We start from the raw sequence: 6,830 nt of genomic DNA on the forward strand, positions 1-6,830 counted from the left end.
TCCTGGTGGTCTCTGTCTCCCCCTAGAGCAGCCCCTGGGGACCCGGGACTATGTCTAGTTCTCAGCCATATCCCCAGGCCCTGGCACAGCTGCTGGGTCACTGCTGCTGCAAGGAGATGGCAGGGCTGTCATACCCCTCACCTGCAGGGACCCCTCGGTAGAAGCCCTGATGGGGGTCAGAGCCCTGGGAGGAAGGGGGTGGCCGCAGGCCTGCTGTGCTCTGTGAGTGGGGGCAACAGTGGAAGTGTATGGACTGGGGACTCGTGGGTTGTGTCCCCACCCAGGGTCGGGCAGACAGGGAGCAGTACGGGAGTGGGGGTCCCAGCACAGGACTCACAACCGTTGAACTTTGCGGGGTCTAGCAGCTCACTAAGCCCCTCTGGAGCCCCTCTGTGCTGGGCACACATTAGGCAGCCTCTGCAGGGGTGGGGCTGGGGGTAGCTGACCTGGGACAGCGTTGGGGAGGGGCTGGCAGACACCCTCCGGTGTAGGGGGTAACTGCCCCAGGTCACAGGATGAAGTTGTTTATTCAAACAGGGACCCACTGAGGAGGACGCTAGTGTCACATGAGTGCGTGGGCAGCTGCTCCAGGGCAGCCAGGCTCGGCGGGCAGCAGTGGGACAGATGGCGGTGGACAGTGATTCTAGGATGTGGCCACATGTGGAGCGGCCCAGCTGGAGCCTGGATCACATTTGTGGATGGGGAAAGACCCAGTGGAGGGAGGGACTGGAGACCAGGCTTGGGTGGCTGATGGGGGGAGGAGTGAGCAGGGCCCGTGGCGGGGGCGTGGAATGGACCAGGGGCAAGGACGGAGTGAGGGATTTCGGACTAGTAGGGGGGCCCTGCTTGTCTGAGAGCCGTCTCTTCCCCCTGGAGCCCAGCTGCTGTCCCTGCCCCTGTCCCCCACCCATAGGATGAAGCAGGGCTGGATGAAGGCTGCAAAAGCCAGTGGGGGTGACACCGTGGGTTTGACACAGTGGAGACAGTGGCAGTGGTGGAAGGACATGTCAGGGAACTGACCAGGCTGGACCCAGATGTCACAGACTCCCTGCCCATCATTGTCCACATCCTCCAAGGACCCCCACAGCTGCTGAGAACAGACGTGACCAGACCACTGCAGCCCCCCGCCACTGGGTCTCACCCTGGGCTCTGGAGACCCCCGCCTCATCAGAATCCCTCCGTGGACAGGCCCATGAAGACCCTCCCTTGGGGGCTTAGTGCTCCCATTGGTGGCCTGGTGGCCTTCACTGCACCTGTGTCACTTTCCTCAAGTTCAGGAAATGTCACTCTGAACTTGAGCATGGGGTGGGGTGCGGTGAGGGGCACACAGCAATCCCGAGTGTCTGTCTGTCCATCCATGGTGTGCGTGCAGGGAGCTTGTGGGAAGGAGGAGGTGGGGAGAGGCCACTCCTGCTGTCAGAAGCCTGGGTTGGTGGCACTGTGTTCGTACAGTGATTTAAGCTTAGAGGACAGAAGAGAACGACGGTCCAGAGTGGGCGCTGCCCTTCTGCAGCCCCTGCGCTTTGCTCCTCAGGGGCTGACTGTCCATCTGCTGCTCCTGTCCATCTTCCCGTGGGGCTGGAAGTTGGTCTTGCTCATCTGGCAGTGAGTGGCAGCCGGCTACATAACCCCCTGCAGCATGTGTCCGCCCAGCGGGTGAGAGGCGCCGGCCAGCGGCTACATTTGTACATCCTGTTCCTGGACTCCTTTCCTGGGCAACTGTGACAAAGTGCCACAGACCAGGCAGCTCAAATAACCTTGGCCTCTGACCTTGGCCTCTGTCTTTGATCCTTACAAGTCCAAGCCAGTTTGGGGGAACCCCCTTCCTTGGACTCTGAGCTCTCTGAACATCTGATCTGTTTCTCTTCTTCAGCCTCCATAGCTGATCACCTGGCCTGCACTCAGTAGGGGTCCTGTCAAGGGGCTTTGCTATATCCCCAGTCCCCAGTGTTCGCTCTTTGCAATCTCCATCCACTGGCCCCACCTTGCTCCTTGGCCATAAACCCCCACTTTCCAGGTTGTATTCGGAGTTGAGCTGGCTCTCTCTCCCCCGCTGCAAACCCTACTGCAGGGATCCCCCCCCAAGTGTAGTCCCTTCCATGCCAAGTTACTTCAGTCCTGTCCGACTCTGCAACCTCATGGGCTGTAGCCTGTCAGGCTCCCCTGTCCACAGCATTCTCCAGGCAAGAATACTGGAGTAGGTTTCCATTTTCCTCTCCAGGGGATCTTCCTGACGCAGGGATCGAACCCGCCTCTCTTGTGTCTCCTACTTTTGGCAGGTGGGTTCTTTACCACTAGCGCCACCTGGGAAGGCCCTTAGCACCTTAGCAAGTGTCATGGGCTCCTTTTTCTTTAACATGGGCAGGATTTGGCCACGACATTGCCCTTTTCATCCACATGAGGCTGGCACGGGTCTTGTTGATCCACCCTTGGTTGGAGCCTCAGCTGTCACTGTTCAGAAATTGTTAATGATTTGTGAACAAGGAGTCTGAATTTCATGTTGTGCTGGGCACTGGACAGGGTCAGGGGTCACTGCCAACAAGCATTAAAGAGCCTGGTGCAGGTGGACACATCGGGGCTTACTGGGCTTGGGAGAAGACAGTGCTGTGGACAGTCAGACTCAAGCAAGTGGGCTGAGCTCTTGGCTTGTGGGCTGAACTGGACTGGACACAACCTCTGTCACCCCCTGTGCTCCGAGCTCCATCATCTGACGTCACCCTGGAGCTCCCAGGACAGTTGTCTCACCTCCATTGACTCTCTATGGACTTGAAGGCCATCTGGGTGCTGAGTGGCAGCACTGAAGGTGGGGGTCTCACAGGGGTCCTGGGGACAGGTGCTAGTGGGGCCCAGGCCCCCGGGGGCTCTGACGGCCACTTGGTTTCCACCTGCAGCTTCTGCAGCCTGGCTCTAACCGGATAACAGATGTCCACAGCGATGAACTCCATGCAGCCCCACTGAAGCCCCCCAGGCATCCAACAGAGACCACCCACTACAGGACGCCCGTCCTGAGCACCTTGCACCCCAGTCTCAGGGAAGCCCCTGGTTCTCGCCATGGCCTCGTCTCCACACCTTCAAGACATAGGCCCTTTGTCTGGTCACTTGCTCTCTGACCGTCCCCTCCAGACTGTGTGTTCCAGGAGCAGGTCTGCACAGAGCCCAGGCTGGTCAGTGCTCAGAGTGAGTGCATCCAACTCTTAAAATGAGCTAAACACTCAGTATCCATGGAGAAACAATGTCAGAGGTTGGGATGCTGTCCAGACAATAAGAATGATAAACATAAGCCCAGTAGGTGAACTGAGGTGTATTAAATTATATTTGTATAAATATGTATACACAGAGTGTGTGTATATATACATATATATATGTGTGTGTGTATATATATATAAGTGAAAGTGAAGTTGCTCAGTTGCAGCTGACTCTTTGCAACCCCATGGACTGTAGCCCGCTAGGTTCCTCTGTCCATGGGGTTTCTCCAGGCAAGAATACTGGAGAGGGTTGCCATTTCCTTTTCCAGGGGATCTTCCCTACCCAGGGATCAAACCCAGTCTCCCACATTGCAGGCAGACTCTTCACCCTCTGAGCCACCAGGGAATACATATAGAGAGAGCTTCTCAGGTGGTGCTAGTGGTAAAGAATCTGTCTGCCAATGCAGGAGATGCAAGAGATGTGAGTTTGATCCCTGAGTCTGGAAGATCCACTGAAGTAGGAAATGGCAACCCACTCCAGTATTCTTGCCCAGAAAATTCCATGGACAGCGGAGCCTGGCGGGCTACAGTCCATGGGGTCGCAAAGAGTCAGACAACCGAGCGACTAAGCACAGCAGCACAGCATTCTTTGTCAAACTACCTCCCTATCTCCTTATATATATATACATAATGTGTGTATATGTGTATTTAGAATGTTGTCTGTTCAGCTAACTAGCTACAGATTATATACAGTTGATCCTTGAACAACTCATTGGAAAATCTGAGCATAGTTTTTGACTTCCTTAAAACTTAATTGCTACTATAGATCAGAAGTCTTAGATCTACAGTAGATCAGAAGTCTTACCGATAATATAAACAGTTGGTTAATTTGTATTTTGTATGTTATATGTATGTCTATATATAGTTTATGCATTCATACACACCCTTTCCTTATTTTTTTCTATTTCTAGGCTACATGGTTCTGCAAGTTTTTTTAAATGTCAAAAATCTCCAAAAAAGTTTTCCAATATATTTATTGAAAAAAATCTGCGTATAGGTGGATTAAATTGACGTTTTCAAGGGTCACGTGTATATACACGTACATTTAAAAAGTGCATATTCATACATAGATAGATAGGATATATATAAAAGGACACTATGTGCTGTGCTGAGTCGCTCAGTCGTGTCTGACTCTTTGTGACCCTGTGGACTGTAGTCTGCCAGCGTCCTCTGTCCATGGGATTCTCCAGGCAAGAACAGTGGAGTGGGTTGACACACCCTCCTCCAGGGGATTTTCCCCACCCAGGGATCAAACTCAGGTCTCCTGTATTGTTGGTGTATTCTTTACCATCTGAGCCACCAGGGAAGCCCCCCGCCAAAGATACTATATGTATGTATTTATTTTTTCCCAGCACTAAGTCAAATTCTTTACTTCTTTACTTCCCATTAGTGATGGCTAAATGGAGGGAGGAGAGGGCAAGAAGAGGAAGACAGAGAGAGGGAGGTGATGGGAAGGGAGGGGGCAGTAAACCACTGTTCTGTGGAGTCTCAGGAGGCGAGTGCTCAGGGTAAGACGGAGACCTGGAGAACCGCCCGCAGCTGCAGGGAGCATCGCAGTTCCCTTCCGTGCGTAAGTCCTTAGGGGAAAAGGCTGCCTCTGCACCAGGGTGCAGGAAGGCAAGGAGGGGTCCCTTCGCTAGGGGCCGATCACTTGCCCTTGTTGCCGCACTGGTGTGGACTGGTGGACTTTGTACTTTATTGCCTCTGCCATGCACTTGGCTCAGGCATCACCTCTGTGTGTTAATACCTCATCTTCCATCTTCTACTTCTTGGCTACTCCCAGATTTAAAACAAAACTTTTTTTGACATGTACACACTGCTATAGTATATTTTTGGCTGTGTGAGGTCTTTATGGCTGCACGCAGGCCTTCTCTAGTTGTGTTGAGCAGGGGCTACTCTCTGGTTGAGCGGTGCGGGCTTCTCTTGCTGAGCACAGGCTCTAGGGTGAGCAGGCTTCAGCAGTCGCAGCTCAGGGGCTCAGTAGTTGTGGCATATGGGCATAGCTGCTCCTCGGCCTGTGGGATCTTCCTGGACCAGGGATTGAACCCCTGTCCCCTGCATTGGCAGGTGGACTCTTATCCACTGCGCCACCAGGGACGTCCACCCTTCCTGTCTTGAGGGCTAGTTTGTTCCCATCTCTGTGCTTGCCCATGAAGCTGAGTGTGGGGCCCGGGCCACGCTTCCTCTTTGGATCCCCGGACCTGTTGGTGATGGTGGGCTGTTCTGGTTGCTACTGTGGGCCTGGGCAGCCCCTCCGGCCTCTGCCGCTCCTCCTCCACCTTCCGAGTGAACAACTCCGGGAAATTGATGTTGCTGGAGAGCAAGTTCACACCCCCCCAACATGGGGCTCAAACTAGCACCAGACACTTCATCATCCCTGCTCTTGGTCAGTGTCCGGGTCCCGACAGCCCCATCGCCTTCCAGCCCGGAGGCCCAGAGTATATGTATTTAGCTGTGTGTATACATATATGGCTGGTGTGCTGTGATTCATGGGGTCGCAAAGAGTCAGACACGACTGAGCGACTGAACTGAACTGATACATGTATGCATAGATACAGATATGTGTGAACAGAGGGAAATACTGGAAGATAAAATGGAAAGAATGGAGACAGTTGTGTGAAGATGGGAGTATAGATGATTTTTCCTTTGTAAACTATCCTGTCACCCTGATCAATTTTTAGATAACTTAAAAAGTACAGTTTACAAAAGGCACAGCCACTCCCCCTGTGTCCTCGTGTCCCAGCCTACATGGGCTGGCGCTACAGGTGGCCAGGCTGTGCTCTCTGTGACTGGGTAGTGCCCCCCGTCCCTGCCCCCGCCCCGAGCTCAGGCTTCTCCACAGATCCCTGCCCACTGGATGCATGAAAGCCAAGGGCTTCCTCCTCCCTTGTGTTGAGGGCAGTGCTCTCTCCTGTGCAGGCAGAGCTCCTGGGGCCTGATTCCCTGTGAACAGCTGTCATCCCAGGGCAGCGGACATTACTTTAGGGGGTGATCGAGGGCAGCCCCGGGATGCGACTGGCAGAGCAGCTGTGCTGCCAGAGCAAAAGGGGAAGCCTGGGAGGGCAGAGCGACCGGGGAAGAGGCTCTCCAGCCCTGACTGCCCCTCCATTCCTCAACCCCCACCCTCATCCCCACCGGTGCCCAGACCCTCTTGCTGAACCACCGCCCCCCACCAGACACCTCACACACCGGTCCCCTCTCTACTGGAATACCCATCACTGCCCTGGCCCCTAGACACTCCCGTCCTTCCATCCTCCACCCAGAAACATTTTCCTGAAGTGTGGACACTGTCCTGCATGGACCCTTGGAGGGGGAGGGCCTGGAGAGAAGGGCTTGGGACCATCTTACTGCTCTCTCAACCCAGGGGCACGCCTGGATCCTCCATGGCCAAATGGAAGAGCAAGCCAACGAAGCCCAGACCACAGACCTTTGAGGCTCTCCCTAGAAGCTGAGGGGTGATCGGGACACTTACTCTGCTCCAGCCAGGCCTGCCCTGCCTCCTTGCCTGGAGAAGCCAACATGAGTGTGCACAGTCAATGCCCCCGCCACCTCCCCAGGGCAGTGACTCCCTCACCTCCCAGGGCA

The sequence above is a fragment of the Moschus berezovskii genome, chromosome 1 (genome assembly GCF_049115385.1).
Source record: "Moschus berezovskii isolate FMDL1 chromosome 1, NW_MosBer_1.0, whole genome shotgun sequence".
NCBI lineage: Eukaryota > Metazoa > Chordata > Mammalia > Artiodactyla > Moschidae > Moschus > Moschus berezovskii.